This window comes from Micrasema longulum, unplaced genomic scaffold, assembly GCF_059751315.1.
Source record: "Micrasema longulum isolate JH-2025_06_02 unplaced genomic scaffold, ASM5975131v1 h1tg000070l, whole genome shotgun sequence".
Classification (NCBI taxonomy): Eukaryota; Metazoa; Arthropoda; class Insecta; order Trichoptera; family Brachycentridae; genus Micrasema; species Micrasema longulum.
In genome coordinates, this window is record NW_028277277.1 from 361,837 (window position 1) to 389,184 (window position 27,348).

Below are 27,348 nucleotides of genomic sequence, written 5' to 3' on the forward strand. Positions count from 1 at the left end.
TAAAAGTGGGGGGTCGGTAGTGTATCTTTGTAATCGCTCAAGATAATTTATCTTCAACTTTGACGTCATAATAAAAATGTGTCACTTTAGTGCGTAAATATGTGTACCGTGGGGTATCCTCTCTTGCCTATCGATGTACCAACCTAAAACTTGAAGGTGGGGAGTCGGTAGTGTATCTTCGTAATCGGTCGGGATAATTTATCTTCAACTATGGCGTCATACTGAAGCTATGTCATTTTAGTGCGTATATATGTGTACCGTGACGTACGCTTCCCCTCGTTTCATATCGATGTACCTACCCTAAACATGAAGGTGGAGAGCCGGTAGTGTATCTTCGTAATCAGTCAGGATAATTTATCCTCAACTTTGACGGCATAGTCAAAATAAGTCACATTAGTGCGTAGATATGTGTACCGTGGGGTACCCTTCCCCTTGTTACATATCGATGTACCTACCCAAAACTTAAAGGTGGGGAGTCGGTAGTGTATCTTTGTAATCGCTAGAGATAATTTATCTTTAACTATACCGTCATGGTGAAGGTATTACGTCCTTAGTTTTCCATTGTAATCGCGGCCCTGGAAGTACGCCAATGCAACGTAAATCTGTTTACGGGAGCGATTTGGAGAAAAATATCTCTCTCTTACGCGTGGCACAATCCATTCCCTTCTACTGTTTCAAAAGGCGTCTCTTTTGCACTTATTGAATTGAATTAGCTGTCTTTTATAAAGGATACAAAGTACAGTGTGTATCCGTATTAGTACGGCGTTATACAATAACTTAGAGTCGAGTGCCATTACTCGGGTATCGGAAATTCCTTCTCCAAGCGAGTCGTGAATTGTCTCATTCTTAGAGCTTGGAACTAACAAGAAACAGAACTTTAATTGGATAATAAAAAATGGATTCTCTTAGAGTTTGTAGAGGGACTGAGTAAATTAATTAAAAAACGCAAATTACAACAGTTAATTATTGTATTTTGGCTGTGTTCCAAAAAGGTCAACGAATGAAACATACGTAAAAAAGTATGAATTCAACTAATTCTAACAAAGAGACATTGAGCTGACCAAATCTATAATTCTGTATGTACATACTAAATACAGCCAATTTTGGATCGCAAGACAGGATAACGATTTACAAAATGCCGTTTCCTCACAGATGTAGATAGAGAGGATAAAACGCCATACCACATTAATTTTATAAACGCTCAACGTTACATCATACATTTTCTTATATACCTACTCCACACCCATTTATACTTTTAAGAAATAGTTGGATTTTATTGTCAGGTCATTAAACATACATTTGTTTCACCAACGTAAGTTTCAAATTTTCCATTTCCATTAATTTTTTTGACAAAATGCATGCAGGACAATATTCTTGATTGCATAAAAGAATCGATTTGACATTTGAGCATGTTTTCTTATTCTTAATAAAATAATCCGCAAAATGGCTTTATCGTGCTCGTTTGTTTTTTCTAATCTAAAGTACTGCCTAACAATCACTAATACTGACGCATTGTCAATTGAAGTTAAATGTAAGTGATCATATACATGCACATATTGTGTGAAAAAAAAACTGTCATATGAGTAGTTAAAGCAGGTATTTGTAGTTGGCGCCTTCAATACCGCTGACCAATTATGCACAACAATTGTTGGAGCGAATTTTCAAAATTCTAATAATATATATATTTTTTAAATGTTAATCTAATAGGGCGAAAACAGTTTTTTGCATATATGGAAAGCACGCTACTGTTTGAATAACTACAGAAGGTATATATTATATATTTGTAAAGTTAAGGGCCAGATATTAGAATCGGCACCTTGCATCATTCCAACAGAAGCAAAATGAGATATGGTTTAACGGTTAATTCTAAATGTATAATTAGGTAAACATCTAAGGTTATAATTAAAATCTCAAATTAAAAAGGTTATTATCCCATCAAAAATAAACGAAGGAACTTAGGTAAAACTCACAAAAATGCCTTTCCAGTCATTCTCTTACTTATCGGGTCCGGACTTCAGACCTTGCCACTCTAATGGGCAGCGACAGATATTGCCTTATCAGTGGCCATCCTCGAATCATCATCTTCACAAGTTTGCTGCATTTGAGGACACCGCAGCTGATGAGGACCATCTTGCACCTCTCCATAATGGCAGTTTGTGTCATCTTCCTCCAGAAAACCAGCTCCGTTGATTGTATTTGCACCTATCACCCAACGTTCCACTTAGGGAAGTCCAAACTGAGGGCGGTGTTTGTGCTTTCGGATGGCATTATCCAGAGCCTGGTTCCTCCCTACACACATTCTTTCTGCAGAGGTCTCCAGGTCAGTTGTGACTTTGAGGAAACTCCTTCTCGATCCCAGTCTTAGAGGAGCCATTTGATGATCGTAAAGGGGGTACCTAGGGTCATGGATCTGTTTGTCTTTTGGTGTCCGCTGCTACATTTCTCCCGATGTTGGGTGGAGCGATACCAGTTCCGCCATGTCATTTACAGCAATATCCACTTGTTTGGCGTGTGCTGACATCTGCCAAACTGAACAAGCGTACTCTGCTAATATGTTTTTTTTATTGGGTTATCCCATGTAAGTTATACTCGTTCCGACATTTCGGGTACCATTGCAGGAGCCATCTTTACAGTTTACGCTGAAGATGGCTGTGTTATGGTAGCTGAAATGTCGAAACGAATCTAATTTATACGTGATCACCTAAAAAATACATATTGATGCTTTCGTGATCCCAAATAAAATAAGTTTAAAAGTAAGTAATTAAATTTTTCCCGGTAATTCATTAAAACTTTGAGAATATTTTGAAATGTTGTAGCCTACTTGTATTAGAGTATTCACTCATGACGTCCTGAATATATTTATTTATTTGTCAGCTCGTAGTTTGTAGACAAAAGTCGAGATGGGAACACGTCGTCGTCGGTTTGCATTGTAAAATTTCAAAAATATGGAAGACGGGACGTGGGACTGTAAATAGGAACACATAGAATTAGAATAGTCCATAAACTGCATACGCGCATCAAACTGAATCCAACTAAACTACTCCCAAATGAGTAGTTTTACGTTTTGGTCATTGGGTAGACGTCGCGTAATACGCAACTGCCGATTTAAATTCACTATGCCGTGTTGTATCGTTTGCAAGTGTCAAAATACTGCTGGAATTAAAAGGGAACACAGTGAGATTTTTAAATAAAAGTACGTGAAAATTTTGTTAGTATTGCCAGGGTAGTCGAATTTTCCACCCGGTTTTCTATTAATAAGCCTTAGTGTAATATTAAACGGTATTAATTCACTTAATTGATTTTTTTAACGTTTGCCTAGTAAAAGTGCCTGTTTTTTTATACCCCAGACAGAAAAATATTTTTTGTTAAAAAATAAAACATAACATAACACAAAATAACATATTTGTGTATATTTTTCACGGTCTGGCAAGATTACGGGGCTATTTCACGCATGCGCGCAGGCGAGATGTCGGGTAGAGAAGGGACTTATGAACACTGTACGATGTACACAAACTTGGTTATACGCGCCTTCTGGTATAATATAATTCTATGTAGGTAGGTACTAGGTACGTGATAATACCTAGCGTCAGCAGCCGGCTTTTTTTATTTATTTATTTAACAAATTTACAGACAATGTCCAATTTAAACAAATTATATAACGAAAAACAATAATACTAGAGTAAGAAATAATGGAAAGAATACAACAAAGAAAAGCAAAAACAAGTTAATACATTAGACAGCCATTATGGAATCCAGGTTAATTCTACAAATATACAGTCAATTTATTGGGAATATTTCTTTAGCCTATTTGTAAAAAAACTCTAATCATTCTGGGTAGAGGCGCATGGAAACCAAAATAAGTCTTATGATTGACGAGAAACAGAATTTCTTTATTTCTAAGTCTACGTGAAGGAACATTAAGAGATATTTATTGGAGAACAGTCGGGACATCAAATAAACTATTAAGTATCTTAAACATGAAAATTAAATCTGCATTAAATTGACGTTGTGAGACTGTTATAGTGATCTCTTGTGATTCCTAGTTTGAACGCCATTTTTCTTATAATTTTATGTCTTGGCCCCTAAAGACGCCAATCAACAATGGTGGACGAAATCTTAAGATATCTCAAATGTCTGCGATTGCTTCGCCATTATTTTTACAAAATAAAATCGCGTACAATATTATATTCAGCAAAAACTTATACTCGAGGACAGTACGCCCACGAACACTATTAGTAATCTCTCATCATCGCATTTCGCAATCGTAATTATGCGCCACCTGTGTACGTATGTATTGCTAATATCGCCTATGAAGTAATAGGAGTCGTGTTTGCGAGTTTAACCGAAGCCTTGCTGGGAGAGAACGCGGTTCGGGCGGCGTAATCGGGCGGTCAAAGTTAACTGGCATTGAAAGATCGTTGACATAGCCGGCCGGTATGCATAAGTAATGAAGCTGTGTCTCGAACCATATCTGGTATGGAGCGGACGATTGTTAATTCGGTTAGTTCAGATTGCCTACGTCACGGATTGGCCAAAAATGAGTCAAATCGAAAACCAGCCTAGCCGAAAAAATATTTTACATTTTACAACAGGTATGTAAAACATTTGACAGAAGAAAATATGGAAGACTAAACAAATAAATGATGGGTGGTCATGAGCCCTGTAAATGCCTAGTCTTCCACATTTTCTTCTAGAAAATTTTCTCCATCTCACGTAATATATAAATCTTAATATCTCCCTGGGGGTGAAATCCAGCCTTTCTCTACAAACATTTGGACAAACTCAAAATATTGTTGATTAAGCCAACTGGTCCAAGTTTTCAGGCGTTGCCTTGTTGGTGAAAATATTTAGTCAGAAAATCTCACCCACATAAAGGTCTCAGCTCTTTGACTTCACAAAAATTAACTGATGGTAGAATTGAAGAAATGTGGATCTTAAAATATATGCAAAATGATGAATAGTACAGAATGCATAAAGTGGCCACTTAAACTAACCAATAACAAGTCATAAACGCCTAAATATCCATATTTTCTTCACGAAAATATCCTCCATCTCCGTTGTTATACCTATGTTAATCTTAATTCAGGGGATGAAATCCAGTCAAAATTATGAGTATTGTTAGTGTCTTTGTACGGGAGAATTAAGAATACAGTTCTTTGATTGAAATCGAACTAGAACCGGAGACATGAGAAAATCGAGTCATGGTTAATACGTTTGCCTGCTACTAAAAAATAATGAGGAACTTTAGCCCTACGGGAAATTGGATACAATAAATTGGAGCATTAAATTGTAATGCAAAGTTTCCTGAAAACCTACGAAATTTAAAAAAAAATTAACTACATTCAACGACGTCACTAGTTCATATAAATCAACCAATCATAACAGAGTTATTGAAGATTTCCGGTTTGCTCACCGTCAATGGACCAATAGGAATAACTGATTGAGAATAAGCGGAAAACAACCTTTGAGGTCACACACGGAGTTATTTCAGAAATACAAAACTTTAAAAAATCAAAGCGCTGATAATATAGTGCATAAAAATTTAAAAAAAATTTTTGGTAGTAAAAAATAAATAAAAACCACTGAACTTCCTCGTTGAATAAAATTCCATGCGGGTTGGGATTGCCATGTGGAATTATACAATCCATATTAAATGGCCCGTTTATTTGTGTCCGAGTCGATGGCTACCGTCAGGTAAAAAACCCCGAAAAATAAAATTAAGTGGACATAAATCCACCTCGTAATGTAACTCATGATTAATGCATTTGCCTACGATGCTTGAGGCCTCGAGTTCGATTCGCGGAAGGGTCAACGTCAACTATTTGTTTTGAAGGTGGTTTTACACTGAAATATTTTACTGTTCCTAGACAAGCAACTAAAGCGTAAGACAGCTTGCTTTAACTTTACACAACTGACTATCGAGATACGCTGTATATATTTGGCATTGTAATAAAGTGCTTTTACATCAGTAGGTGTGGATACGGTGATTTAAAAAATATATTTGTATTAGGCGTACAAAAAAATTTCTGCCATTTGACAAAAGTTGGCGCCATCAGTTAGTTATGGGTAAAGTTGTTAGATGGAAAATGCTATTATCGTAAGGCGGACATCTGTCAAGAACATAACCTTGAAATAATATATATTCTTTAGTGTGCGATAATTTCGAGTTTTGAGCCGAATAAGAGATATTTGCTGGAACTTTTGATTTACTTCTTCAATTCAAAGAAATCTGCAACTAAGGCGCATCGATTGCTTATAGAAGCATATGGTGAAACTATCTTAAGTAAGAGAAGTTGTCGTGAGTTGTTTAAAAAGTTTAAGAACGGTAAATTTGACATCGAAGACAAAAAAAGTGGAGGAAGGCTGAAAGTGTGGAACTGGAAGCATAATTGTATCAAGATTTGTGCCAAATGCAAAAAGAACTTGCATTTGCATTAGGCGTGACTCAACAAGCAATTTACATAAATTGAAATAATTGGGAATGATTCAAAAACAAGTAAATTAGGTTCCATATGAACTGACGCCGAAAAACGTTGAACGCCGATTTTCCACATGTGAAATGCTGCTTTCCTGGCATAAACGAAAGGCTATTCTACACCGTATAGTCACTGGTGATGAAAAATAGATCCACTTTTATAATCCAAAAAGGAAGAAATCACGGAGACCACCTGACCATGCCTCAATATCTACAGCTAAGCCATTCACGGAAAAAAGTTCTTGCTGTGTATTTGGTGGGATCAGCTTGGTGTCGTGTATTACGAGTTGCTCAAACCATATGAAACCATTACTGAAGCTGTCTACCAAATATAATTGATGAGATTGAGTTGAGAACTCATGGAAAAACGTGCCCACTACTACTCCAGAAACGAAAAAGTTATTCTCCTGCATGATAATGTTTGTCCGCATGGTGCGGCGCCGTTCAAAACCTATTTGAAGAGGTTAAGTGCAAACCGCTACTGTGCATGATCACTGTTTTTGGGAAGATCAACTGAACTAGCAGCAAAAATATTATTTCTTTAAAGTTCAATGTGCGACTTGTGTGTCGTATAATAGGTAGCGAAAAGACTATTCATTTTAAGCTGAATGTGCACATTTAACTTAAAATAAATTGTCATTTGGCTACTGGTTTTGTTGATCTTCCCATAAGTAGTGATCATGCACAATGCACAGTGGTGGTTTCGCACTGGCTAAGCAACACTTCACATCATATGAAGATATTAAAAAATGAGTCTTTTCGTAGATAGCCTTAAAAGACGAAGCATTCTTCCGACGCGGTATCTGTATGCTGCCAGAAAGATGGGAAAAAGTAGTGGCAAGCGATGGATAATACTTCAAATAAAACATAACGTTTCGTTCTTTCACAATAAATGCCCAATTTTTGATAAATCAACGGCGGAAACTTATTTGAACACCTAATAGTATTAACCTATTTTAAAATATTACCAAAATGAAGCTAGTAACTAAATTCATAGCCAACTTTTACGAGCACATTATTTCTATATATACCCATTATTCATATTTCTGCATGTAAGGTGAGATATTTCATAGTTTGACCACAAATTTGACCTCACGTTTGCTGTGGAGAATAGAAATGTTTGTCACGGTCATTGCGAAACATTCACACAAACACCTATTATGGATCAGAGATTTTGTAAAAGAACATGACATGATACATACAGTAAATATGTATATAATAAATTAATTTACTTTGCAGGTACATAGATTTATGGAGATATAGTTTTGAATCCCAAAAAACATTGCATGGTCATTCTCCGAATTACAAATTACTTTTGAAAGCGATAACACGGAAAATCTTCAAATGAAAAAAAAAAACTACTACTACCTACTTCTTTAGTGCCCTTTTGTATACTATAATAAATGTTAGTTTCATTTTGTGTATTTAAAAGCATGTGTGTAAAATAAAAACCCCTTTAAAAATGTTCCATTGAAAAGTCTTTAGACTTAATGGGTAACCAATATTTTAACACGTTTTAATTATAGTGGATAAACCTCAGAGTAATAATTCGCTACCCACTCCAAGAGACACACTTTCGCACTATTGCATAGAACTAAAGCGTTCCAAAGTTTAGATTTGGCTTTTGGTTTAACAACAAACGTGTAATGAACGGTTTCGGTTTGCGCTTGCATTTTTCGAGTACCTACGGCCCGTTGTATTGCTGTAAACTGTAGCAACTTCGTGATTTATAATCATAGAATGGTTTTTTGTCCATTTGGGCGACTCCATTATCAAAGGAATAAACACTGTTCTGCAGCAAGGAAACCAAATATGTTTTTGACAATATCGTTACGTCTAAATGTCGAGACAAGTTCAATTGTACCCCTCAACGAGTATTCAAGATTAAAAGGTATCAGAACAGAAATAAAGAACATGTTTGAAAAGGAAATATGTAAGCTAGGTGTTACAGGGCTTACGACTTAATAACTGTTTAGTGAGTAAAATCCGGTACCTGTCTTCAGACATTTAGATAAACTAAAAATATTGTTGAAAAAGTAAAAAAATAAAATATTTTTAGGCGTTGCGCGTTTCTTAAATATGTGTGTATGTGGTATTGTTGTTTGGATGATTCTTATCCTTACAAATATAGGTTCCGGCTTTTATAAGTACTTGTATATATAAATATATCTTAACTTATATAATGATGGGTTTAGTGATCCCAAAAATATGTAATAAATATGGCAGTAGAATATTGGATAAAATTGTACCTTACATTTTTTAATTTAGTTCCTACTGAGATTAGATTTAATAATATATGTAATATTAAAAAAAAATGGCTTCTTAATCACGATTTTTAATTTTAATGTTCTATAAATAATGTGTTCAAATTCGATTTATATGTATATTATTTTTTTCATTATATTAGATATTTTTTTGGTTTTTTGATTGAGCTAATACTACTGCCCCTTATTTTGACTGTAATTGTTTATAAAACGATATTTATTTTTAAGTAGGATTCATATTTATACTGATAAACTTCACCAACAAGACAGAAAAAGTGGCTTGGAGGTTTTTGCATTTATAAGGTTTATTTATTTTTTATGTATATTAATTTTTATTTATGTGTACTTTTACAATAAAATAAATAAATAACCCAAACATACCCTTAATATTCCTAATAGAAATAAAAATATTTTTTGGAATATTTCACAATCTTACAATTAAACATAATAAACAATAGTGAAGGCACTCTCTTCACATACTCTAAAGATCGTGGTTCTTATCGGTTGCCCTCTTATAATTTTATAAAGAGTAACTCTTTTTTAAACCGTGATTTTATCTCTACTGCTTTCATTGCCCCTGTACTGTGAGTTTGGCAAATTATACACGTGGAGTGCTCATATCGGATATTTTTTTTCGTATAAAAATTTCACGAATGGTAGCAAAACCTGCAGGCTTATTCTGTCACAATTTCGTTTTGTAAGTTCATTCGTCCGTCATGTATCCATCTCACTCTACGCATTTTAATCATATTTTTCTCTCGTTCCCCCTCATACGATACGAATTAGTTACATAATAAGGCTGTATTTCAATTAAATAATGATAAAATATTTATTAGGCTGCCATATGACTTAAAAACATGTCATAATAGATATAAAATTATGTTTTTATTACGAAAGTGGTAAGAAAACAGCCTATATCAGTACTGATTTATTATTTATGTTTAACTTTAATACAAAAAAAACTGTATTTTTTTTATCCGTTTTTTTTATCTTCTACCTCTCTCTTTTGTTTATATAGTTTTGGATCTTAATCTCACTAGGTATTTTAATTTCATTAGATACTTATGTATATTTGTTTTTTTAAATTCAGATTTATATACGTATTTTTGTTTAATTTTGATATTTATATGTTTTTTTTAATGTAATTTGTTTTTCTCTCTAATTTTTAGTAATTTAAACTATTTTATCTTGTTTTGGTTGTGGTTTTATTTGTGCCTGTATTATTTTATTAAAATTTTTATTAACACTTATGTCTTGAGCACCCGATGATAAATTGTTAGATCATAGCTTATCCAGACAATTATTGTTTAATATTTTATATAAACGTCGTGTAAAATAATATTGGGCCTTGCTTATAACCTTTTTTAAGTTGCGCCTTGTCATAGTGGTAGAAAAAGGAAAGGAATACTATCATTATTCTACCACTATGGTAAGGATGGTGTCCCTATTCTTATTCTAGCACTATACCTAGATGTAAATTTATACCAAGTTTATAAGTAAGGCCTTTAAGGTTGTTTAACAGACGGAAGATAGAAGAAATATCATACTTAGTCAAAATGGTACATTTTGAAGTGATCACTTAAACCAGCCAATGACAAATAAGTCATGTAAATGTCTAGATTTTTATATTCACTTTTAAAATTCTCAATTTTCGTTTAAATTTTATATCGTATAACTAGGTGTTCAATTTTTATTTCTACAACTATCTTTTACATTACAATATTTTTCTCTCAGAAATACATTTTAATTATTTCAAAACACAATATACTTTTAAAATCGATTTTCCGCTCGTAATCGCTTGACTAAAAACTTAGAATAATAAGAGCCGTACGCGAAGTAATATGAGGGTCACGTCTTGGCACTTAAATGACAAATGAAAACGCTTTTCGCAGCAGACTGAAAGAAGAAAAAACTGTTTACTTATTCACAAACAACGGAGACATGATATTTTTGCCATAAATGCATACCAAAACATTTACACTATGCTTTGAATAATTTTATACCCATGTACACATAGTAGGTACACTGTGCGCGGACGATAACTGGACTAATATACAAAATTCAAAGTCAATATAATGTTTGAAGCACGTTCAGAAAATAAGTATAGTAGATATTGTATTTTTTTAGAAAAAGCGTATTTCATAAAAAATAACAGGATACTGTTGATACACTTGTTAACTATTTTTTCACATACTCGCTATCCCATTCAATGCATGTAGTAAGCCGTGGAACAAGCTTCTTAATGCCTTCCTCGAATAACTCTCTCGCCAAGACTTCGGAACCTCTTTCTGCTCCTGCTCGTCCGTCGAAAATTTAATTCCACCCATGTGTGCCTTAAAGGAGGTGAAAATATGATAATCTGAAGGCGCCAAGTCAAGGGAATTCGGAGGTGGTTAAAACATCCCAACCTAACCAATAAAGCCTTGGTGGTTAAGGCTGTGTGAAGACGGGCGTTGTCGCGTAGCAAGCAAACTCTTTTAGAATTCCTCTCCTTTTGTTTTTTAATGCTCCTTTTGAGTAATGGTCTCACCATATCGCTGTGCATTGATGGTCTCCCCCTGAGGCAGTAAGAAATTCAACCAAAATGACACCTTTTCAGTCCCAAAATACCGAGGGCATTTTTCATCCGGAAATGTGGTTTTGAATTTTTTGGCAGATGAGGAATTGGTGTGACGTCACTGTGAAAACTATCTTTTTGATTCTAGCGTGTAATGAACCACTCACGTTTTGTCTCCAGTCACAATAGAGCTCTGAAAATCTTCACCTTCTAATTCAAGTCACTCAAGAAGCTCGCGGGCGTTATTGACCCGACTTTTCTTGTGCTGCTGGTCAGCTGTTTTGTGACCCAGCTTGTGCACAGTTTCCGATATTCCAGCGTTTCTGTGAGTCTTTGAAAAAAGTTCTGGATAGTTTTGGAAACATCGCTGAAATTTCATCCACTGTCAATCGGCAGTCTTCACAAACAGTTCCGTCGATTTTTTCCACTAACTCATCAGTCAAAATGGAAGGTCTTCCACTAATCTGTTTGTTCTGCCTCGACTAAACTTCCTACACCACTTAAGCAAACTAGTTTTGCTCATGACACCTACGCCGTAAACCAATTTGATTAGCGAAAAAAAAACGGAAGGTGTTATTCCTTCCGCGAATAGGAAACGGGTCACAGCACGTGGCTCGCTCGTGGCGGGACATCTTTCACGCAGCTAGACAATATAACTTTAGTTTACGTATTACTGTGTTCCTGCTATGCTCGCTCTGTCAGAAGATCCCCTCTCTATCACTCAGTGTTGCCAACCCTTATAAAACCACAGCTCGTTATGGTCACCGTACACTAACGTTCTAAACATTTCTCGAATATGTTGTAGAATCAGGTATTAAGATTTTAGTAGGTAGACCAGTACCACCAATATAAATCAAAATGTTCATTTGTCCAACCTTCTTCTTAGTGTTTTTGCCTAACCAACGATTTTAAATAACCATTCATGTTCCAGACAGAATTTGCGGACAGTTCTACCAGTTTTTTTTTTCCTAAAATCGATATATTTTTTCTCTCAAAACAACTACAAAAAGAATTCTAGAGCCTCAAATTCAAACAATAGTTATAATATTTTATCTAACTGTACTTAACAAACTGTATATACCTGCATATATTTTTATTTTTTAAAGCGAAATGCGTATTATTTATTGAAGTATTTAAATTTTCAGACCATTTTCTAAAAGTTGTAAATAACTTGAGGTGGAAAATGGATATCGAGTTGTAGTAGAGTGGAATTTGAGCCTCGGACCTTTGGTCCGTGAGTCCACAATTCTACCACGGGATCACAACCAGGTTCAAATATACATTTACATTATATATTTTTTTCTAGACTTCTTTAAGTCTAATTTGGGGTTGGGTACGTCGTGTGAATCCATTGGGGATGGGTTTTTAATAGTAACGTAGGACGAGAACGACCAAAAAATACGTGGCATGATGATTAACCAAAATCTCAAGTCTCGTAATGTCAAAAGCAAACACAACCGAAAGGCATCTATGACCAAATGTAATAAAAGCTAGGAATGTATGTAAGGATAGACGTGTGTGGCGATCTATCCTCTCTGCCTATTCCTATAGGGAAATAGCGTGATGGTAGTAGTAGTAGTAGTAGACAATCGAAAGTTACTCTGTTCACTTTCCATTGTAATAGGGGCACTGGTTCTATATATACACACAGAACTCTATATCCGCCCGGACATAGAAAACAGGATGGTACACTTAAATAATAAAAAAAATGTTTTTTTTTTTTTTTCTATTCTGAGCATTAAAGATTTGTTTATTTATGTTCGCATTATCATTGGATGGTTGAAATCTCAAATCGGACCAATAAATTAAGTCTTCTGAGGTAAGTTGTTTACAAATTGTTATTTATTTGTTATTGTGCTATTCTGAACCACTGTCGAGGCACGAGAAAACAGCTTTTCTCGTGTATTTTTTATGCAAATACATGAGATAATACGGCCGAAAGAGCGTTTGGAATACCAGCCCTGATCTGCTTGTGTAAAATCAACAGGTTCGTTCTTTTTTCGAAATATTTTTAAAAATCGTGAGAGCAAAATTTGTCTTACAAAAAAAATAATATTTGAATTTATTGCAGCAGACAGGGAAAACACTTTTCAGTAGGAAATATGGTAGATTAGGTATAACTCCCTAGGGAGGAAATCCAGACTGTCTACAAATATTTGGTCATATTTACAACATCGTTCGTTGTTAATTTTACTTTTTTTTTCAATATTGGTACCTATGGTAAACATGAACAAACCTAACCGTGGGAGACACAGAAATAAGAAGCAGAGCGAGAAGCAAATCTCGGACCTCTGATTGAAAGAAATTACCACTGAGCCTTAATCCGAAATTTCATTTTTTAAGAAAGTTGAATAAAACAAAAGTTCAAATAAATTTATTATTCAAATGCCAACAAGTTATAGAATGTAAATTAAAAAAGAATGCCAAATGCCAAATAGTGTCAAATGCGAACGTAATCAAATTATTGTCAAACGTAACGTTAAATTATGTTTTCGACTAGGTCGTTTTTTGTACCTGGTCATTGGATTTGAAACTGAACGAGACCGTTTTTTAAGCAGTTTGACAACGTTTCGAAATGCTAAAGAAAACTTCCGGCAAGTATGACAGTAGAATATACAAATATACATATCAGGTATCGCAATATTAATATTAGATAACGGAATTTCGCGACTTTCCATTTGCAGGCAGGCCAGATTGATAACGAATACTGTACGTAGGATAGTATTCTGGCCTTAGGGTAGGTAACTTAGCGATTACATAGTATTCGATGCAAATATAAGTACCTGCACATCGATCATAATGGGGTCATAAAAAATAATAGGTATCTTCAAGTCAGTTGGTACGAATGCCTTGGGCATTTTGGTCGGATAGCAGAAGGGGCACTCATGTCCTTCCTATGCAATTGTTGCAAAATCACCAAAGATAAAAATACAATTTAACAGATCAAAATGCAAAAAAACATTTTATTTACCTCGTGGTGTAATAATACTCGTAATAAAAGTTTATTCACTTAAAATGTGTTTTGTTAATTATTATTATGTAGGTATTTACTAACAACTGTGTAAGATTTTACGTAAACATATTTTTCTGGAATAATCCAGAGCAATCTATCGCAACATTGCATAAAACTATATAACTATATTGACATATTTTTTAAAATTATTTTTATTTCATCACAACAGGCCAGGAGGCCTAATTACAGTGGCGAATTACGACACAAAACACCCAGCCCAGGACCGGGAATCGAACCCGGAACCTTCCGTGCGCGAGTCAACTGTCTTACCTACTACAGCGCGGAGGCCGTGTTTGTTTAATTGAGTGTAATCTGATGTAAGGCTATATTGTAATCTACATTGTTTTTTAAAGGACAAAATTTACTCAAAAGACAAAATACTAAAACGCAGCTTGCTCAATGAACAAACTGCCATGGGTATCTCAGATTTTTAATTTTCAATTTAAAGAATATTTTTTTTGTAATTTATTGAGTAGCTATCAAAGTTGTCATATTTGCGTGTAATATTTTTTATATGTAATTATTTAAGATAGGAGTGTGCTTGTTTTTTTTGCCTAATTTATTATATATATACCCACTAACTATTATAGTGTATTTTTCGTTTAGCTGCTTTTAGTATTATTTGAGGGTCTGGCGGTATGTTCGTCAATGGCTTTGTTAAGGATTCTCTACTCATTTGTTTTTGAAGTGGAAACCACAGAAAACTAATTTGTAATAAACCAGACAGACATCAATAGACCCTCCGTTCCACAAGAACACTGTTCGGCATTTCGCGTCCTGATGTTTGGTCACTATAATGTTTCATAGGCAGAGCATAAGACTCATTCAGCGTTCAGGTAAAAAATATAATACGTTGAAATTGGTATGATAAACCCATTGATATGATGCAATATCGTACTCATCATTTGGCGTGGAAAATACCAGTTTTATGAAATTGAAACTCAAATATTATTCAAATTATTATCATTATAATTCGATTAAAATTATGTTTAAAAGCATCTTGTCGTTATGTTGAATAAGTTTAATGGATACATTCATAAACCTAGGGTGTGTAATCTTAGTATTGTCAATATATGAGGTAAGAATGTTAAACTACAAGGAAGTTAAGCTGACTGTAACGTCATGCGAAGAACGACATGTTTTAATCGAAAATGAACGAAAATGAGCGCTTTCAATCATCGTGACAATAATGGCGATTGTGTTGCAAGATGCTTACTCGTAGAACAGGTAATAATGGCACTCAAAAGGATTTTGCACAATGCAGATTTTTGTAAGTCTTGTGCAGTTATAATCTCTAGCGTAACGTGTGTTTTTTTTGGAAGACATTTCTCCGGTAATAAAGAAAACTTTTGTTAATGTGGACATCACCGCATAACTATGTAAAGCGTAAAAAATTAGAAACTTTTTTGGAACACTATAGGAACTGGTCCATTTAAGTGCTACAAAAGGTTTAAGTGTATGAACTTTAGATTTATGTCCGATTTGAAAATCGTGTTGATGATTTTCTACCATTTGTTCAGAAGTAGAGAACAAACGCCGCTATACCGTTAAGTTTTATATAATAATTGCAAAGGTTACCGAAGCATGTAACAATAATAATTATCAAAGCAATTATGATGAACTCATTGCAAATATCACGATTTCCAGCAAAACTGTAAAAAGGAAATGAGCAGACGTAAAAACAAGACGTTTAATTAATCGGTATTAATTTATTATTATTCATTTCCTTTCATTTTTGAACTAAAGCTTTAACATAAAAGGTTAGCAAATTTTAAACGCTGAGATGAAAGGAAAGATCATTGGTCAATGTGTTGAGAAATTACCAATACTAAACTGGTTCGTTAAATGATTTTAAAGTAAAGGATTCGTACAAAATATCAATTAAAGTGTCATTGAAAACGACGAGATTTAAATCATATTAGGTACTTACCTAATATGTCGCGAACTATTATTGTAAACTAGCTATTTTTGGATTTAAATATACATTTCAACATGGATCCACAATATGGTTTTGGTCTTATTTCGTATCAATGTAAATAATGTATCATCCATTCAGATGTTATTAGTTGTTTTGAATACAGTGATTGCTTAATCAAGTTGAATACCTTAAACTGAGGAAGCTTTTGTGGGCAATGTTACTAAAATGATTTAAAAAATGTGATTCTCAGGCAAAATCCCAATATTGGGATAAAGAAACAAAACCTTTACTAGTAATTGTTAGAAAACATAATCTTTTAGGATCTGTATTTAATTATAATAATAATAATCATGATTTATTAACAAAAATAACAATTACTTTATCCACTTCATACACAGTTAGGTAACAAACGTATATTTTTGTATGTGTTAGTAAAAATGGTAAAACTACTGCCTGGACGAGTGTTTAAATATTCAAATATGTATGTATACTAAAGGTGATAAAAAGAAACGAAACAGTTATTCTTTGGAAAAAGCCGAAAAATATATATTTTTTAAAACAGGTAAAGATATTCAATTAAACTGTTTTTAGAAATAACAAGAATATGATTCGGATACGTCAAACAGTTTCTTAAATAACAGTTTGGAGAGCAGTATAGCTCGTAACAAGTAACAGTTTAATACACTTTTGTGAAATTGTTCCAATTGCTTGTATTACATTTTTTGCCCACGCTGCTTTAAAAACTATTAAACAGTAACTGTTACTGTAACGCCTCTTAAATAACCGAAACCCCCAAGCTATTGTGTACGAGTTTGTGTTCTATCCTTTTAGAATTAAATTTTTAATAGTATAATAACTCTTTCGGGATGAGTAGGTAGATTTAATTTTAATTGATTTAATTTATTGATCCCACAAATACATATCTATTTTGTTACAAAATCTTAAATCAAAATTCATTTTCATTCATTATTCCCTTTCCGCTCCGAATGGTGCATAGGGCACTGCATTGGTATTCGATCATTTTTGTTACAAGAAGATAAGATGATCAGTCTTACGCTTCGGGTCCGGGGGCTATGAAATATTCCAGTGTGAAAACACACTTTTAAATAAATATTTCATATCAACCCTGTCGAGAATCGAACCCGAGACCTTTTGAATGGTAGGCTAACGCGCTGACCATTACACCACGGGGCCGACAATCAAAATAGTTATTATTTATTAAATTTACCAATTATGCAGCGGATTGCAAATCAATTCAGCGATGATTAAGATTTGTTTTATACGATAATCAAGTACGTACTGTGTTCTAAAAGAAGAATCAATAGAGTATTTCATGAATTATTAGTTTTTTACCCTTGAAATTTTTCAATTTATTTTTGTTTAGTTTTTTTAGAAATTGTTTTTTAATATTATTTGTGTATATCATCATGTACTTACCCAAATCAAAGCCTGAAGGGCAATTGTAAATAATAAATAAGCAATCTTTCAATAACATAAATAAAGAACAACCTTGTTTTTGAACACTTTTTTTTTTTCAACAGGTTTCAAAGCTACACAAGTTTCTTTATCAAGATGTAACTGAACGTAGTTATGCAGAAATCAGCCAGTCTACAATTCTGAAAAAAAGTGATATTGGTGTTATCGGGCGCAGTAAGGTCAATTCTATGTTCTGCTAAAATCAGCCAGACCGCTTTGATACAAAAAACTGTAATAATCACCTTCTGAAAATAGGTCGATCAAAAAAACGGCATTTGTCAATTTGCAAAACACACCCACAGCACCAGAAAAATCTTATAATACTTTAAAAATCATTCAAACTGGTCAAATACATAATTAGATTCTCGATTGTGATATTAAAAAAAACTGATGTACTCATTGCTTATCATTTATTAAAGTCAAAAACATCACAACTGTTCTGTAGATTTGATAATTCACTTTTTTCATAAAAGTGCCATTATCTCAGTTTCACTTTTCTATGGCTTTCTATGCTTCCTGCATAATTACGTTCAATTAACTAATAAATCTCATTCTATTTTATTTTTAACAGTGTTTACTACATATTAAATCGAAACATATGGAGCTAATAAGTAAAGTTTTTTTGTCATATTGTTCTTGCAAAGATGGAAGGTGTGTTCCATTTGTTACGAAAAAGCTATAGTACCTACTTAGGACATTTTACGCAGGAAAATAAAAACGAAATTAGTCCGTATCATATAACAAGGAAAAGTTGAAGGAAAATGGAGTGTAGGAAAACGACGTATTTCCTGTCTTGAAAACTTAATCGAGTGTTTCCACTGTAGCTCCAAATTCTTATTTAGAGCGCCCGCGGACAAAGTACCAATTGCCACCTCTATCATGGAGTGGCACCATAAGAAAAAAATGAAGTTTATTTTTGTAATCTCAAATTGTTTTAATTCAATATGACTGTTTTGCACCGTCCGATTTATCTACTTACTATATGCATTACCAATGAGGAACTACAGCCCTACGGGAAATTGGATACAAAAAATATTTTCTTACGCGGCGTAAAAATTAGAGCATTAAAGAACGGCAAAGTTTATTGAAAATGTACGGAAAAAAATATAAAAAATATTTTGATGTAAACGCACTACTTTGAATGACGTCACTGGTTCATGTGAATCAACCTATGATCTGAGAGCTATGGAAGATTTCCGGTCTGCTTGTCGCTTCTGGACCAATAGGAAGAACTGAATGAGAATAAGCGGAAATGAACCTTCGACGTTACACGCGGAGTTATTTCAGAAATACAAAACTTTAAAAAATCGTAGCGCTGATAATACGATATATAAAAATTGTTTTTTTTTTACTTAGTTTAATAGTTTATTAACAAATAAAAAAATATTTGAAAAACCACCGAACTTCCTCATTATCTTTCGTATAAACCCCCTGAGCCGTACATGCTAATGCATAAATTATAAATCATACGTAAAAGTGATAACGTTTGAAAAAAAGATTAACAGCTATTTATTACGTCAGGATACATTATGATGCATTTGCATTTTTAGTTGTGAGCCCCTGGCACAAATAATAATTGTGATAAAGCGGGTTTAAGATGGCGGTGAATAAGATATTGCGTTTAGATGTATCATATTTATTGGCAAGGCCCGCCTACTGTCTATTGTGCTTTTCCCGGGTATCCAAACCGCGGATAATATTGAATTATTATTTATCGGGGATAAAGGATGCGCCAAACTGGGAACAGCACGCGTTCGGGAATCATCACTTATCGATGCTTCGAATCTCGATTCAATTAGACACCCATACAGATACCAGAATGCAGAATGGTCAGTGTGCGGAGAAGGTACAATGAGGCTATTACTGTCAGTTTATTTAAGATTTATAAAACCACCCGGAAAACAAAAGGATTTGCATTGACTCTTGTGTGGCTGTGATGTCACACTAGTCGACTTATGAGAAAAGACTTTTAATATATCTTATTTTTTTAAATGATGAAGTTGTATTTTTAACAATCTTCAAATAGACATTTGCACACTGGATTTGGAATGTAAAATTTGAATAACTTTGCTGGATTTTAGTACAAAAATATTTAACCTTGCTACCCGAAGAATGATATGCGCAAATACAGCAATACATCTGTATTAGAGAGAGCACGTAGATATAACACATAAAAAGAAAGACAGAGACGCTGTTATGTAGCCGCCGTAGCTGGTTTTGTGAGAAACAAATTCAGTCGGTTGTTGACAGTGATACGGGACGTACGCGTGAATTATGAGCGGCGAATTTACGATTTTTTTCGCTTTCAGAGGTAAATTATATGTTTCTTTTTATGAGTTATGGAAAAAGAATTATTAAACTGTATGTCTCCATGTTTTTTTTTCAAATGTCTAAGCTTTAGAATATTCTATCTTTTGCTAGTGGTTACACGATGTTACATCACCGCGCGCATTCCCAGTCTTTTAAAAAACAGTCCTGAAAGCGCATAACAGGATACAATGTTAGTGCTAGTAAAGACAAAAAATAAGCACCTTGTTGTTGATGTTCTGAAACTTCAAAACATCAACAGCAAACAATCGAACGATCACGTTATTTTCCCGTAGGGGTACGCAGTTAGGATAGAGTTCTATATCACTCTGCCTTTGCATCCTCTACCTCTACATTCATAAATCTTATCATGCACGCGCACTGATTTTTCCATTTTTTTACATGTCCATATTCAACTATTAGTTGGATTTGGTCATGGCATGTATTTCTCGTTTTCTGCATTTATGAACATTAGCAACCTAAATCTTTTTAGCTGCTCTTTCACGGTCCATTCGCTCTATATGTCCAAACCAACACAGAACTTATTTCTTGATTTTGTTGGTAATGCTTATCTCAGCCTTACGTAATGAACGGATCTCAAAATTTGTGCACCTCAACGTTTTACCGGACATTCGCCTAAGAGATCGCATTTCTACAGAATTTAGTCTAATTTCTTCCTTGTTTTTTTCCAATTCCTTAGTTCGCTTCTATAAATAAGGGTCGGCAGCAGGACTCTATTGTAAACGGCTAATTTCGCTTCCTGCTACAACAGGGAAATATCACATACTAAGAATACTGATAGGAATATATGAAATGGTTTTAGAATAATCTCTTTCACAGTAGTAGCCGCTCGATTGTGGAATAATCTACCACTTATGTTAGAGACGCCCCTTCTTTATTTACATGTAAGTCAAGATTAAAATGTCACTATCTAAATATTTAAATTGTTCCTTTATCCTTCTTCTTTCCTTCCCATCCCCTCTCCACTTTTCATATTTTAGTGTTAATTTTTAATTCTTTAATTATCTTTGTTTTTAATTTTTGAATAAAATTCTAAGATTCAATATGTCCATGTATTTATAATTTTCTCAAACTGAACGGTTTGGGTAGGTAGGAAGAAATTGCCTTAAGGCAATATGCCCGCCCTTATATGTATATTTATTGTATATGTATATAAAGTGTCAAATAAATAATTTATTGTATTTTCGAAATCAATATAGATATTGTGAAGAAACGTTTTTATACATAAATTTAAAAAATAAAAAATAAAAATACGTTGCTAGAAAAATGCGACATGTTTGGCCTTGGTAGTTGTGACGTCAAGATTCGTGACAATCTTCCAAACTAATTTGAATGTTCAAGAACAAATAAACATGAATCGTGACGTTTTAGGGGCGTTGCCAATGGAATGGCCGTTTTTGCGGGATTTCAAAATTACATATTTAAAAATATTTTATATGCTACTGATAATTAGCAAACAATTTTTTTTCTTGACTGTATTTCATAGACCTTGATTACTTTAAAAATGTTTAAAAAATTAATTGATATTTCCTCATTGTGTCATGTGAATAAAAACAACATTAGTTTAAATTAGTTTCGTTTTAAATATAGGATACTAAAACATATTTGCTAAATAATTGTATTAAATGTAATCAAAATAAAAAGAATTAAACCAATGTAGGCTGAATGGTGATATTGTTACAGTGCAAAGTTACCACTTTACCTAGCTTATAACAGATTATTTGCACTATAAATGCCTAGACTTTTACATTCTCTACGCTTTTAGCCGAGATCAACCTGTCTAAAAATAAATAAAAATAAATCAACAAGTTTATAAATTATATACGGCTGACCTTGTGACGTTTCCTTTGTAAAGCAAAACAACTGTTTAAATAAAAAATAATTCCTCAAATAAAAAGTTTTTTATTTAGTTATATTTTTTATTGCGTTGCCTTACACCAGGCCAGGAAGACAGATTACAACACAAAATACCAAACCTTGTAAAAAATCAGATACACGAGGTTCCTAACCATATTTTCCGCAACAAATCGGTTTCTTACATAGAACAGGCATTTGCCCATATAGGAACCGATTGCAACATTAGGCATACTAATATTTCTGGCTTGCCGACCCTTCATATACTGAGCCTACTCCTAGTACAAGCAGAATTTGCCAGTGTTTTTTGTGCATTTTTGGATAAATATGAAATTTATGTATAAATTAATGAAAAAATAATAAATAGGTCGATGTTCCTAACTAATGCATGTGTTTCACCGGGAATTTAACCTTGAACGAGGCAAGAGCGAGGCAAGATTTGCAATATTCATGTTTTGCAAATATTGAATACTTAGGGACGGAGAATTTTTTACTAGGCACACGGCACAAGTCAATGGGGAACTTCAGCCCTACGGGAAATTGGTTATAATAAATGTTTTTGTAAATGTAAAAATTGGAGCATTAAATTGTAAGGCAAAGTTTCCTGAAAATGTATAAAAAAAAAATTAAATAAAAACGAACTACTTTGAACGACATCACTAGTTCATATGAATAAACCAATGATAAGAGAGCTATGGAAGATTTCCGGTTTGCTTACCGTCAATGGACCGATGAGCAGAACTGTTCGAAAATAAGCGGAAGAGAACCTATGACGTCACATGCGGAGTTATTTCAGAAATATAAAACTTTAAAAAATCATAGCGCTGATAATACGATATATAAAAATAAAAAATAAAAAATTGACTTATTTTAATAGTCTTCTAACCAATAATAATTTTAAAAACCACTGAACTCCCTCATTACAGTGATTATGAACTGTTATTAGCAGGTTTGTGCGACCACTACACATTGTGTAAAATCATCATTCTGACAATGAGTAAATGTCTTGATTTTTTTAATTCTTCCAACTCTTGATTTTTTTAAAGAAATAACTAAAACCTTTATTAATATGGGTGAGATTCTACCAGATGATTTTACCTGCTAGGAAATACCTAAAAAATTGATTTGCGCATTTTTTCTTGAACTTATTTTTCAATTTATTTTTCTTGTACTGGGTTAGGACAGTAAAAACATATTTTTTAATTCCTCTGGTATTTCGTCATAAGCAATAAATCATACAGCGGCCTTCAAAAATAATTAAATAAAACATTATTTAAGATTATGACAACTATATGACATTATATAAATATTACGTAGTACATTTACATAATGTTTTCGTTACCGACATCGAATGACACAAGTATTGTGAAATACAAGAACGTGTGATATACCCGCCTTAAAACACTATAACAATAATATTCTGGTGAAGTAGCATCATAATACATCAAACTTAAAAATCTATTATACTTAAATTATGATATCGTACCCCGGGAATTATTAATACAAACTGTTATTTACACTATCTTTATATCTTAATCGATGATAAACTTCTAATTTACTTCAGTAAAAAATGCACTTCTTAATTTTATTTATTTTAAATTATTTATTCTTCATACTTTCAGGTATCAAGAATCTAATCATACATTTTTATTCCTTTATACATACATCGATTTTTGGTAACGCGTTGAATTCGACTGATTTAAATAAAAAGGTGCAATACCCTACCGATACCACACCAAACACAATATACACATACAACTTGCATCTATCTTAGCACGGGTTTACCTACATAGATAGATCCAACAAAAACATAAAATTAAAAAGTATATACATAGTACACTGTACTGTAACTATAAGGGATAAAAAAAAAATTGCATTCTCGTACATGGTATATTATATTATTTTGTGGTATGTAAATGTGTTTTTTTTTAATGCCAAATAAAGATATTAGTATTATAAACTTATTACAACAGAAATGATGAAAATTTAAGAGAAGATAATATAAAAGTCTAGGCATATACAGGGCTAATGACCTATCATTGGCTGGTTTTAGTGGCCACTTTACACACTGTGTAACATTCACCGTTCTGCCTATATTTGAACATTTATAATCATTAAATTCTTTTATCTGTTGATGTTTGTGAAGTTAAAGAGCTGAAATCTTTATTTATGCGGGTGAGATGATTAAATTATTTCACCTTCATACTAGGCAACGCCTTATTTTTTTTTTTCAATTTCTATACTTCTTAATGGACCGGGTGGATTTATCAACAATATTTTGAGTTTTTCCTTGACTAAAAAAATTTGGACCAACTCAAAATATTGTTGATTATTATTATTATTTAGATGTTAGACTGTTTACCGATTTTTTTCATTCTGACGGTTATTAAAACCAATTTTCATCCCGAAATAGGTATGCATTAATATGTTTATTGCCTTTGTCGGCTATAAAGTAAGGTCGAGACGAGATTTGGCCCCATGGCAATGTCGCGGACTTTGGATCAGAAGATACAAGGTCGCAACCGCGCTCTGCTCTTTCACTACCTGTTTCTCATTTAATAACATTAATATTTGATACTTTAAAAAATGCCCTTATGTTTTGGCAAGTAAATCATAAGAACGCATTAATGCGAAAATCACAAAAACCACCCTTGAACCGGTAACGATTGCACTGAAATCTTAAATCCGAGTAATAAAATAAAAGTTTTGTTATCCGAGTGACTTGCTCTTCAAAGAATTCAGAGTACTTAATAATACATTTAACAGTATGTTGTGAGAACGGTAGTGGTTTTTTTTTGTATGAATTTTTATTTAAGAAGGTAAACATGAACAGAATATAAAAGGAAAAATAATGAAACCCACTAAACCGCGAAACCGGCTTGTCAGCAGGCATCTTATTTTTCATTTACAAAGAAAAAAGTTAGAGAAATACTCACATAAATAGAGACAAATACCCAACCGTCAACTACAACTATAATACAAGATACTCCAATAGGACTCTGATACTAGAAGGAGTCAACACTGTTCTGGCATCGAGGCAATACTATGACGTTGGCTAGAAGGCATATAATTTTTTGCTAGAATTAAAGAAAAGCGGGAGAGTTGTAGAAAGTGATAAACTCACTATTTCGTGACATTGTTCGTAGGATTCAGTGAGAGTAATGCATGCCACGGATTGGAGATTCTTACTCGATGGTAAAAAAAAAAAAAAGCAATTATGAGGTTTCGCTTATATTGATTAAATTGTGTATCTTTTATACATGGGTGTATGTGTATGCGCACATATATACACACATACATACATATATGAATATGTGTAAGTTTATATGCTATTTGTCTGTTCTATCTTTAAAATAAATTAACTTGTTAATTAGAATTATAATTTAAATGCAACTGTCTAGCTTAGAACGGGGTATGTGCCCTTATTAGCTGAGCAATGTTTTTAACAAAAAAAAAGTATGATCAAATGTATAAATAAAATAAAATAAATATTAGCTATGAGTCTGCTTTTGTCGGTCACATCACGTCGGTCGATTAATGTTATTTATTGTATTTTTTAATTATTAATGGACTTCCATTGTAATTTAGAAGGCTAGACTTATTTACGGGATCCTTCACAAGCACAGACCCCATTTTCCAGAATAAGAATTAGATATTTATCAAGTTTGACGACAGTAAATACTGTAAAAGTAACAACTTAAACAAACTATTTTGACATACAAACAACGAATTACATTAAAAAAGAGGAAGATTTTTAATAAATGTCTAATATCGTATTTAAAAATCTCATTATTTATGAAAATAGTAGTTGACGTTATTTGTGTACTTACCAAATTTCTGATGTAATCAAGATTGAACAATATTTAACGTATACCCCACATGTCAACAATAAACCAACACATCTGTCAAATGTACACTATAAACCTTTGTATTTCGAATTAGAAATCACTAAATCCACGTATTTCTAAAAATATCTATTGCCAATCACACCAATAAAAAAAGCACACTTTTCGAATGTCGATTTCGTTTGTTTTGGTAAAATTCGAATTAAAATTTCGGACGCATAGAGAGCATGCGCAGGCAGCAAAAGTCGAACGCGCGCACCTTCCCGCTCAACGGTCGGCTGACTGATTGTAAATTTTGCCGGCATCTATGACTTGAGCGGCCTCAAACAGGTAAGCAGTTTAATGACTCATAGTCAAAGAGCGTCTATAATTCACTATAAAAATTATTGCACGTTAGTTTTTGAGTTGACTCTTTGTTTATTTCAGATTGCTGCCCGGAAAAGTTAGCCGTAAAAATTCACAAGTGTGAAAAATTTACTTGAGAATTTTGCGGGAGTAAAGTTTTGTGATACGCACACTCGTAAAAGACGCATAATGATACTATTAGGTAAGTACTTTTCTTTGTAAACACTACGCGTGTCATTTAAATTACGTTTTTATGTAAATCGAAAGTTTGTAAATATATATCAGTTTTATCATTGTAGTAATAATAAGTCAAAACTCGCATTTTAAAAATCTAAGTTTTGGTAATTAAAAAAAAACGATATTTAAAGTTTCGGAGGAATGATATTTGATTTAGGTATAAATAACAATTAGTAAAAGTCAACTGAGCCGCGATTGTAAACGCCATCTTCAGCAGTACATATCGAGACAGTATAAAGTAAATTTATGTACGAAAATGTGTACATTTGTACACAAAAGAGTAAAGTATCTTCGTTGGTAATCTGTAATTGAACATGTTTAGAAAAAAAAAAATATTCGTACCTATTCAAATTTTCAGACAGAAAGCTTAATTTTACTTTGTAGATAAAATTGAAGATAAATTTTAATTTCCCGTTTAGTACAAATCCAGGGCCCGTATTACAATAGAAAGTTAACAGCTTTCATTTTTACTATGGCAGTGCCTTATGCACATTAAACAACAGCGTAAAACGCATCGTTGTAAATAATAATTATCTTTGTCCGGGCGGAAGAAGAATACAGTTATGTGTGAAATAGAATTATAATCCTGGAAGAGTGTTTATGACTCGACGGCTACTCTCAGGTAGAACCCTGAAAGAGGAAATCGAGTAAAGATAAGTCTGCCTCGTACTGTGGTGGTAGGCGCGTTCGCCCAACATTCAAGATGCAATATATGTTTATGGAGTTGTTTTACACTGCAATATTTGACTGACCCTGGTATTGGTGTCTGAATCGTGAGACTAATCACCTGAACTTCCTTTAATACGTTATCGAAATCACTGCATGTACTTTTCCAATGCAGTGTCCTATGCATACCAGGTGAGGATTAGGGTTTGATGATGATGATGGAATAATTAATACGATTCTGGAATATCATTAATACCATTTAATAATCATGAATAATGATATGACTAAAACATTTTTAAAAATACGCGTTTGCATGGATTTTAGGTAGGTAATGTAGGTAAATATTTTTTCCTCAGAAAATGAAGAAAAA

The 27,348-nt window shown here is 33.2% G+C and overlaps 1 protein-coding gene across 1 annotated transcript in view; it reads right to left on the bottom strand.

Moving 5' to 3' along the window:
* The window catches only part of LOC148285004 (uncharacterized), a 254,759-nt gene extending 228,739 nt beyond the window's left edge, over positions 1-26,020 (bottom strand). The window contains exon 1 of the mRNA XM_088231574.1: positions 25,716-26,020. The gene's annotated coding sequence lies outside the window, so the exon portion shown is untranslated. The remainder of the gene's footprint in view (positions 1-25,715) is intronic.
* Between the last annotated feature and the right edge of the window lie 1,328 nt (positions 26,021-27,348).